At 31.8% G+C, this 11,799-nt stretch overlaps 1 pseudogene; it reads right to left on the bottom strand.

Annotated features, from left to right (window-relative positions):
* Positions 1-7,657: 7,657 nt before the first annotated feature.
* LOC138347179 (uncharacterized) lies at positions 7,658-11,377 on the bottom strand (annotated as a pseudogene).
* Between the last annotated feature and the right edge of the window lie 422 nt (positions 11,378-11,799).

The raw sequence follows: 11,799 nt of genomic DNA, 5'->3' as shown, positions 1-11,799 counted from the left end.
GTTATTGTACCCACTAAATTTATCAATTTCAAACTTCATGGAATAAAGTAAAAATTTATAATTAAATTAATAGTTACACATTCCAAGAAGATAAATCTTTTAAAATTAATTAGTAGAAGATGAAATTCTCCTTCTTATTAAGTAGAATACGATTCAAATTTATAACTAAGGAAACTTAATTAGAAGGAAATAACTAAAATAACTAAAGTGCAACAATTGCTATTTAAATTTTGTCATTACATAATTAAAATATTAACATTTAATTAAATAAATTAGATTTTAATTTATTGGAGAGACAAATTGACAATATTACTATTTTTACAATAAAAAGTTTGTTAAAATATATTTTACATTTTTTGTTAAAAATATAATAGGAGGAATATTTGGTCGGAGGTTAAAAAATCTTCTAACTTCTTCAGCATTTGGTATGACATTTATTTTTTGACTTTGGAATTTGGATTTCATGATAATTTTAATAAAAACTGTCTAAATATATATATATATATATATATATATTATTCCACAAGCACATATAAGAAATTTTTTTTACAAATATTTAAAATTATAGGTGCAAAAATGTCGTATTAATAATTTTAAACTAGAATATCTTGTAGGTGTTAATTGTGTGTTTTTACATGCCTTATAGACTATTATGCTGATAAGTTAAAAATCGTGAAAATAAGTTAACAGAAGTACATTCAACTACATAAATGGAGGGGTCTTATCATAGTTTTAATTGTTGTCTCTTGTATTCAGATTAGCATACCAGAAATAATAAAAAATGAAAAGAAGAACTATCCGAGTCCACAGAACCCACCGCGTGTCCTTGAGAAATTTAATCCCCTCAAGTATCTGAGGTTGCAAATTAGTTCCTCCTAAGATAAAATAGATTAACTATTAAAGAAGTAGCGGTACCTCAAACTTCAATAATTTCAACGAATTTAAAATAACAACAAAGAATCACACACACAAACACGACCGATCAATTTTATTTTGTAAGAAATATATGCAAGAGAAGGGAAGAATTCAGTGCAGAAATATGAGAGAAATCCTCTCTATTTATAGCCAACAAAGGGTGAAGGTCGTAACTTTTTGAAAATAAGACAATTTTTTTAGATAGGTCACAACCCTTTGGAAAAGGCACAACCTTTCAGATGGTCACAATTCTTTAGAAAAGACACAACCTTTTATAAAGGTCACAATCTTTCGGCAAAGTTACAACCCTTCAAGAGACTCAACCCCTTATTTCCTATTCATACCTTTAAAACCTAAAAATCCCCCACATGAATAGGGAATGTCTATTGTTAAAACATATGTATGAAAAACTGTGCGAATTGTAAATAAGGATTGATTGCATTTGGATAAGTGAGTTTTCCTTTGAACTTTTGATAGTAAACATATATTGAATATACTCGGTCAATCGGCAGATTTGATATCCATGAACCATCAAGCTTTGTTGTATACCTACACAATATAAGTCACACAATCAACCCTTGAAATGCTTTTAATTCTCATTGTTTTGTTCGTTTGAGCCATGAACACGTCTTGGTTTGTAAGTGCGTAGATAACTGGTCTTACCGAATTCTCCTTGAAGCGATTTACGCTTCACACTTATATAGGTGATTTCTTAATGTGTTATCTCGTAGACACACTATTTAATATACCCTGTATCAAACTTAGAAACCATTTAAAAGTCCTAATGTCTTTATCCTTGTTACTTGACATTGTCTTATCATGAGAATGGACCATAAGAAATAATTTTGACAATGTTAAACCGTTATCAATGACTTTGTTTGATCTCCTTGAACCTAGATCTTGGAATCTCCAGTCTTCTAGGTAGAGTTACCGCCACAATGACTTCTTCTCAGCCATAGTCTCATTCTCTTTGATAATCTATCAGCTCCTCTTTAGTGAGGCCTTTTGTAAGTGGATCCGAACATTATTCTTTGACTTTGTATAGTTAATTATGATGATTCACTAGAGAGTAGTTCTCTAACGATATTATGTCTACGTCATATATGACAAGATTTTTCGTTATCGATCATGCTCCATTCCCTACCTATTGAAAATTAACTCTCATATTGTATGCATACAGGAGCTAAAGGTTTGGGCCAAAAATCCGTCAAGAAATTTTAGGTCACTCATTTTTTTCACAGGCCTTATATTTCATAGTAGAGCGAACGATACATTTTTGTTTGGACGATTCCAAGAGATTACTCCTTCACACAGAGTAAATATATATCCGCTTGTGAATTTCACTATATTTGACTCGATGATTCAATTTGCATCATTATATTCTTCCTATATGTTGAATATTAGTTATAATGCAAAACAATAGCTTTTAAGTATGTTTTAAATACTCCAAAATTATTTTCATTGTCATTGAATGAGTTTGATTAAGATTACTTGTGAACCGACAAAATTTACTAATAATATATGTCATATCTGATCACGTACACTTCATGATATTTATCATACTCCTCAATACTCTAGCATAATCCAATTGTAAGTCACTTTTGCCTTCATTCTTTTGAAGTACAAAACTCACATTTATTGGAGTCTTGACAATATTAAAATTCAAATACTTGAACTTGTCAAGTACCTTTTCAATCATATGAGTAACTTTAATGTCTTTCATTTAAGTTACTTTCTAGAATATGCTTAGTAGAATTTATGTAAGAAATGTCCCTTTTGATAATAAACATGTCATCGACATAAAAATAAACAATGAACTTGTGATTTGGAGTGTCTTTAACGTAAAAACATTTATCACTATTTCGTTAATCTTAAATTCATTTGTCAACATAATTTGGTCAAACTTCGCATGTATTATTTGAGCACTTGTTTTTAATCCATAAAGTGACTTAACAAGTTTACACACTTTCTTTTCTTTATCAGGTTCCACAAAACCATGGGTTTGTTTCATGTAAATTTTTTCCTCCAATTATTCATTTTACAAAAAATGTTTTCACATGTATTTGAAAAATTTGCAGGTTATATACCGCAAGTAGCAATTAACATCTGCATTAATGTAATCCTAGATAGTGACTATTATGTATCAAAATAATCAAGGTTTTCTTATTGTCTAAAGCCTATGACAACAAGTCTTGCTTTGTATTTGTCAATGGTTTCATCAACTTTCTTTTCCTTTTGTAGATTCACTTCGAACCCAACAATTTATTTCTTAGAGGAAGATCAACCAACTCTCAAGTAAGGTTGCTCAAGATTGAATCTATCTCACTATTGATAGCCTCTTTCCAGAAAGAATGAGTTTACATAGGGCATAACTTCTTAAAATTTACGAGTCTCATTTTCAAGAAGAAATTTTACAAAATCAAACTCGAATGAGGTAATTTGTCCATTGACATTTCTTACATCTCTGAATCTCTTTATTAAGTACATTCTCTTTTGGTTTGTTCCAAGATTATTTAGAGCCTTCACTTAACTATCCGACGGTTCCGACATATGAATTATAAATTGACAAGTTTTAATATTTGTAGCATATCAAATGAACATACAATTCAAAATCTTAGGTCTTATTTTGATCCGTTTGAAAATAATTTCCTCATTTCTATTTCTCATATGAGATAGAATGTATTGAAAATTGTTAGATCACTATCTTTTAAGAGTTATTGTTTGTATATTCTTTTAAGGGGCGATAAGCAATTCTCTATCAGTGTACAACAAAGCCTGAACAAATAAAATTTTTCGTTGCTCCCTTTCTTAAAAAATAAAAGTTTTTTTCATTTGTTGCTCCCTTTACAAACAAATAAAACATTTGTTCCTCTATTTTTGAACAAACAAACTTTTTATTGTTCTCTTTTGCTATAATGATAGCACCTCCACAAATTTTGTGATAAACCTGAACTTCAATTTTTTCTGTCAACGATTTCGTTAGATTGAGGTGAGTATGTGCAGTAATTTGATGGATGATTTCGTTTTTCAAATATATCTCTGCGAAAGAAAATTTATATTCTCCGATATCTACCACTTTTAATCATGATAATCTTTTTATCCAACTGATTTTCAACTTTAATTTTATATTGCCTATATTTCTATTGTTTCATCCTTAACATTAAGCAAATAGACATAACACTATATTGTGCAATTGTCAATAAAATTTATGAAACACTTTCTTCCACCAAGAAATAGTGTTGACTTCACATCAAGTATGCTTGATATAGATTCAACACATACTTGACATTTTGATTTATTGAAATTTTTTTAAATTGATTAGTTTTTGCAAGATTTTTGTAATTGACATATCCTAAGCATTCATGTCACAAATAATTTGATTCAAATAAGTAAGATACAAACAGAAATAATGAGTTTGAAAAGACCTTCTGTGAGGAAACTTTATCCAACAAATATAGTCACCACCTTGCCAGATGTCCTTTCCAGAAAGAATCTTTCCATAATAATCAATTTCTTGTAGAATTACCATGACCATAGTCTCTTCGGTCCAATAAGGGCAATATGACCCAAATGTTTGTTTTACAACACAAACATAACAAATCACTTTTCACCAATGTTCATGTCTATTCAACTAGACATATATTTTCATGAAAAATCATAATATTTTAATTGACACTTTTTCATCAAAGAATACAATTCTTTTGAACGAATAATATAATTTAGTGGCTTTATACTAGTCATACTATATACAAGTAAAGAGAGACTCAACGATCAAAATATCAATTATAAACCAAGAATTATGTGGGTATAACATAATACAAGAATGTCATTAAATTTCATACCTTGTACTTTCAAATTAAATTAGATAGTAAGTCTAATTTTGTCTTTACCACAAGTAAAGATCCCCTCACATTTTAAATATGTTCTCAAAAATATTTCAAGTATTTAAGATTATTTTTCACATATTTTTTTCCATATTTTCAAATTGTAAACCATCAAAATATACATTGGCAACATGAAATCTTCTTTTGAAAATTTAATTCATAGAAACACCCTTGCAGGTACAAAAATCACTAATTTTATTTTCTAGTTTTTTTCTCCCTTTTTTTTTTCATAAGTAGACAAACTACTTAGAATTTAGAACACTAACAATAAAGATTCAATCTTTATACAACTTGTTTTTAGTTTAACGATGAAGTTTTTATATTCTTCTAATCGTTAATCGAATGAACCATGGATTCTGATGGGATTTTATATTCTTCAAATCAGTTTCACATTCAGACAGAGTAATAAATAAAAAATCTTTTAATCTCCAGAAACCTCAAATACAACACTATTCTAGCTAATGATGAATATTTTATCTTTTTAAAATCATTTAGCCTTAATATTCCTGACGAAGATTTTGTGCTCTTCAAATCACAATATTTATTCAAACAAAATATTTAGCAAATTGGTGAAATTTCTATATTCTTCAAACGATCGCACAACCTGATTTTTTCTTGAAGTTCTTATATTCTTCAAATCAAAGGAGTAAAAAGAATCAGACGATTTTAGTCTCCAAAAGTCAAACACAATCAAATTTCATATGGAGTAGAAAACTACAAAAGTTTTTTTCTCTCCTCTAAACATAATGCATATTAATAATAATAAAAACATATTTCGAAATCATCACATAATTACCATCTATCCTAACATTCATGAGATAAATCTCGTAATGTATAAAGGATAGAAAAAGAAAATAATAATCAAGTGAAACAAAGATAGAACATGATTTTTACTCTCATTTATCATATTCTATCTATCAGCAATATTTCCATGTAACTCACTTTTCTTGCTATTTCTTTCCCTTTTCTCAGTTTCCATCATATTCCTATTTTCCTCAAAAAGACATTTAATTTCAACAAGAAACTAAACTCAAGTTCAAATATTGTTAGAAGACAAAATTTGTTCATTTACTTCTTCTCATAGTATTATAAAACCAAGAATATATGCACAAAATAACTTTCTCATTGAAAGAAAACTGAAGGGGAGTAATGCTTGAATGCACTTAGGAAGAAAATAAAAATGATCTTACCCATCGTAAAAAAGTTTACTATAGAAAATATACTTGAATGTATTAAACTAGTACTAATTCATCCCAAATCTCTTTTATCATATGATAAAATAATATTTTTTTCCAATAAAAGGAACAAAGAAATTAAAGTAATTTTCTTACCACAAAAGTAACAACTTAAATTTCTTAATCTTGTTGTCTCCTATATTTAGATTAACAAATCAGAAATGAAAAGAAAAAAAGAGAACTATCCGAATCCACAGAACCAACTGTGTCTTTAAGAAATTTAATCCCCTCAAGTACTCGAGGTTTCTGATTAATTTCTCTCAAGATAAAAAGGATTAACCATTAAAAAAATAGTGGTACCTCAAACTCAATAATTTCAACGAACTCAAAATAACAGCAAAAAAATCACACACACAGACAAGATCGATCGATTTTGTTTTGTAAAAGTTGTATGCAAGAGAAGAAAAGAATTCAGTGCAAAAAAATGAGAGAAAACCTCTCTATTTATATCCAACAAAAGGTAAAGGTCGCAACTCTTTAAACACAACCTTTTAAACTGTCACAACCCTTTAGAAAAGACACAATCTTTGATAAAGGTCACAACCTTTCGACAAAGTTATAACCCTTCGAGAGAGTCTCAACCCTTCATTTTCTGTTCATACCTTTAAAACCCAACATTAATCTCGACAAATAATAAGTGAAAAAATAAATACATCACGCTCCGATATTCTAGTAATGAAAGTGTTATTCATACATATAATTATATTTTGCCTTGTAATTTTGACACAAATCTCCTGTTTTTATTAAAGCTTCTCTAGTCTTCCACACACAAAAAATTGTATCATATATAAATCTTTGAAAGATTTCTATTTATAGAAAAAAATATAGTTTTAGAATATGAAAATTCACTTATTGAAAGGTCAAGAGTTGCAACAAATTAAAGACAAATATTAATTAAGAACGTAAAATGAATTTGAAAGATGAAATGATACATGTATCTATTTAATTTACATACTTCAAATACAATTGTTCAATGGTCATCCCCAAAGAGAAGTATTATAGAGTAGAAATTCGTGCGGATGAAATGATACTTGATGTGGTGGTGGAAAGTGTACGTAACACAAATTGTTTTTTTTTTCAATGAAATTTTGTAGCCCTTGCAAGGATTGTTCAACCATAGTTGTGGACGAGTTAAAGGACATATATCCTCAAGACATCAACGTATCATATTTGCTAATACACTTGATAAAATACATTTTGAGAAATGTATTTTTCAAAGCAAGAAGCAGATTACAAAGCCAATGAAGATTGCAGGAACAAACGAAGATCAGTTGAAGAAAAGATCTGATACGGACTTGGATGGTGATAAAGAAGAAACACGATGACAGTCCCATAATACGATTACTATGGCCACCAAGCGTCTATAAGTTGCTCATCATCAAAAACAACTTCTTTCCAACTGTTCATCACAGAAATATAGCTATGAACCAATGCAAAATGAAACACAAAACATCAATGAAATGAAGAAATTTGAATCAAGCACAAGGAAAATTAAGCCGTTAATCCTTGGTCTATGCCCCTTAATGCTTCAAACTAATTTCTTTTGAGACATAATTGAGTTTTTGAAATCTATAAAACTCTTCACATTTTGGTCTAGGATTAACAAATGAAAAGTTTGATGCTTCAATCTGTAGACGGTAAATGCAGAGGCATTCCAGCTGGATCAAGCTCCCAGAAACCTCGCAAACTGCCACGTCTCTTTTCTGTCAGGCAAAAAGCAGAAATTTGATGGGAAAACCTAAGATGCTCGGATACACATATTTTCTCTACTCCGCCAGTTTCTTCTTGTTCTTTCACTTGAGGCTTGTAGACAGACTTGAAGCCTTTTACCCAAACCAAGAACTTCACGTCTACAGAATTATCAGAAACATTCACTATTTCAACAATCCCATATTCAAAATCTTTTAGATTACCTTTTAGCCTAGGACTCCAGTTTTTGTATAATGCCCAAACTTCGCCTTTTCTAGGGAAGATCTTGTATACTCCGCTCTTTACAGATTCTGCTGCTACTACATGTGAAAAGTTGTCTGTTACAGTATATTTGTTCAGCCTACGGTTTCCAAACTCAAACAGCCACAACCAGTTGGTATTGTTTTATCATGCCACTGTTTTGTAATTTTAGGGAGCGGACACCCATAAAACCATGCCACATGCAACACAAACTCAGGGAGAAGATCTATCTTCTCTATCTGACCATAGTACCGGGGCAATGCATCTTCATCACTGTATATCGCCTAACATTGACCAATTTGAAACTTCTCCGGTGATCTGTCAGCAGCAAATCTGTAAAATTCAGGTTCAGGAACCTGATTAGGTACTGATGCAACCAAGTTTTCGGCAAAATTTACAAAATCAATGAAATTAGCTGTCGCTCTTTGGTCTATGGATTCAACAGAAACGCCTACACCGTCAGGAGGTAAGGAGGCAGGGTCTAGTTCAAAAGTTCCTTCAAGAACATCATCCCTGTCATCTTAAAAGAAGGAACTCTATGAGAGAATCTAAGCATCTCATTTGCAGGAACTAGAAATGGGTCTCCAGCTCGATGAAAAAGACATGTGAAGCCTTTTGCTTTAACCAAGTATGAAACACGCACACCAATAGCATCAGCATAGTCTGACAAGACCTCTACAAACTCATAGTAGAACTTCTTCTTTCTCTCAAGACGAGAATACTACAAACAATTGTGAAATGTAGATTCTAGCCTCAATCAAGCAATGATATACTAGGCAATCTACATATCAGCTTCAGAAGATTCAATTGGATCATTCTTGGCACAGAAGAATGAGGAAGCAAAGGTAGAGTGTGCTCTGGAACTCCAACACTTGGGTTGAACAAAGCCCTTAACTACATATGCATCTGATCATATATGTATTATCTATTCCAACAAATAATACAAAAGAAGGAGGGTTTTCAATGCGAGATCTAAAAACATATCTCTCTGTGGCACCAGTACTAAGTACGCTATGGTTCGGGGCTTTAGCAGGTCTATTGATAGAGATTAATCGTTTTTTCCCGGATGCGTTGACATTCCCCTTTTTTTCATTCTAGTTATTGTCATGGGAAGGAATGAAGAAAATTAGAGATCCAATCAAATATTGGTGATAAATCCCTCTCCCCCTCTTTTCTCTTTTTTCCCTTTATAGAATAAGGGAGGAAAGAGAAAGAATACAAAAAGTGGATTGAACTCTAGAGAACAGGCGGAAAGAGGTTCATCAGAGTGATAGGGAAAGCTTATAGAGGGGGGGGGGGGGTCTTACTACGACAAGTGAAGCCAGGGTTCCCTTTGTTCGGTGTCCGGGGAAGAGAAAGGAATCTATTCGGGAAGCGCTTACCAGCACCGTACCGAGTATCAACCTCCAGCAACCACCAGAACAAACTGTGAATCAGGAACTCAGATTTAGAAAAAGAAAAATATCTAAGAGTGAAGAATGTTCTTGATATTCAAAAACTACTCAGTACAAAGAAAAGAGGTGCTATATATAGCTCAGCATCTTGTATTAGTAACTAAATTCTTCTAACAAACTAACTGACAATTGGTTATAAACTAACTTTATGATAACACTAATCTACCCTCATCCCTTTTAACAACTTCAACATTTTAACTAAACTGTATTGATCATAAATATTTTCTTACCACAAATATCTCTCGATCAAATATAGTAATTTTCAAACATTCTTCTCTCGAGTGTGTTAGGCTTTACTATTTATTCTCTGTAACAAAAAATACTCTGATTTATTAATATAAATATATCCCACCGCCGTGGAAGTTTACTCACGGGGTGTTACCACGAAATATTGGGTTTTCTCTTTCTCTCTCGAGATCTCTCATCTCTTTCTCTTGAAAGTTCTTGTGTTCTTCATTCATCAAGTGTGTATGCGTAAATTCAATCCTAACAGAGTGAACCGTAGCATACCAGTCAATCTATTCACTTAGCTCACATCAAAACTTCATAGCGACACAGAAAAGAAGACAAAACAACAGAGCCCTACTCAACACAGGATTTGGATCAAGAACAAAAAAAGTAGTGCCTCAGTGGTTTAACCAAGAGCATTCAGGCCACCGAGGGTGTATAAGTTGCTCCTCATCAAATACAACTCCTTTTCGATTTACGACCACAGAAACAGAGCAACTGCAGTGTTATTAGAAGATCAATCTGTTTTAAGTTTCACACAACAGTACTATTTCTTTTCGTCTTATAAATTGTGGACAGTAGTATCATTCACATGACTTCTATTTTTTACCAGATATAATATAGTTACGAATTCCTAAATGATGTTTGTATTCATGCTTTAAACTTCTGTTATATATAACTTAGAATTTCATTGTTGTCTTTTATCATATTAATTTTTCACGACCTAATTCACCAGGCCATGCAAACACCTACTCTAACACCTAGATTGGAAAATCCTTTCACCCAAAAATAAATTAGGTCACTCGAAAAGAAAATAAATTACTATAAAAGCTCTCTAACACTTTAAACTTTAATAAAACCTTTCACATTAGACCAAAACACTCCCTAAGGAACTAGTCTAATTAGGTATAAGAGCTACTAAAAGAGTATAATTTATACAAGAAAATAGAACACAACTCCCACCATAAGAGAGGAAAAATGAAAGTTGTTGGAGATCATCATCGTTTTCACCTATGAAACATCACAGACCCTCCAACCAAACTATACCAACTGTCATAACAAGAACAATATCGATACAAAACACACATAATGTATCTGATAGACATCATCGATTGATCGAACCTACCACGTAATATAAAGTAGACATTCAGAAGAAGCATGCAATATGAAAGTTACCCCACCTTAAGTCTCTATTTACATTTTTTGACCCTCTCAGGTATATTGCCTATAAACTAATGCACCTTGATGCCTGCCTCCCTTTTATACCACCATAATATCAAGTCCTAGACTAACCCTTCTACAAGATAGAGATTCACGAATACAAGATCACCACTAGCCCTATCAACCAACCTACTACTCTCTCTCAAGTTCTCATGTCAACTTTGGCCCTTTCGGGATAGTGTACTCAGCGCCTTAGACCAACACATCCATCTTGACTCACATCCTCATTATCATGTAAGTTCTAAAAACACTAACAACCATGATCGGTCCCCGCACTTCCACGATGCAACAAAAGCCTAACATAGTCCAGACTCCAACTTAATAGTAACCCGCAACATGTTCCACATTGTCACATGCAAGCCATACCTAAGATAAAATCACCTTTCATGCAAGCCATACCTAAGATAAAATCACCTTTCAGGTAACTCGAAGCAGTCAAGGATCCAACATACATACATCCTATCATACAAGGTAAATCAGGTTCACTCATGGAACCATAAATGCACATACATGGTTCTATCAAGGAACCCACACCACAATTCATAAGATAAAGAACCCCATATTTGTGTTGAAGCTATAAAACCCAATTCATTAGAAAATTCTCACGATTGTGGTAATACATTATGTCTTGATGAGTAGGATACAAGAGGATTATTAGTAGTTTCTATCATTCTTTACAACATTTTAAATGATTTAATTTGTTGAGTAGGAGTCTTAAAAGGATAAATTTTAAATTTTGGTTCTTATGATATTTTTAAGCATTCAATTTGGTGAGTAGGTGGTGTGAGAGTATAATTGGAATTTTACGTAATTTAATTTGATGAGTAGGAGCCAAGAGGGTAAACTTTGAAGTTAAGTTTGTCGTTTTGTTAAATATTTAATTTGACGAGTAGGAGCTAGGAGAGTAATTTT

Source organism: Solanum lycopersicum, chromosome 1 (assembly GCF_036512215.1).
Source record: "Solanum lycopersicum chromosome 1, SLM_r2.1".
In the NCBI taxonomy this organism is placed as follows: Eukaryota; Viridiplantae; Streptophyta; class Magnoliopsida; order Solanales; family Solanaceae; genus Solanum; species Solanum lycopersicum.
Note: the sequence above shows the minus strand (reverse complement) of the source record. Positions and strands in the feature narration are given on the sequence as shown.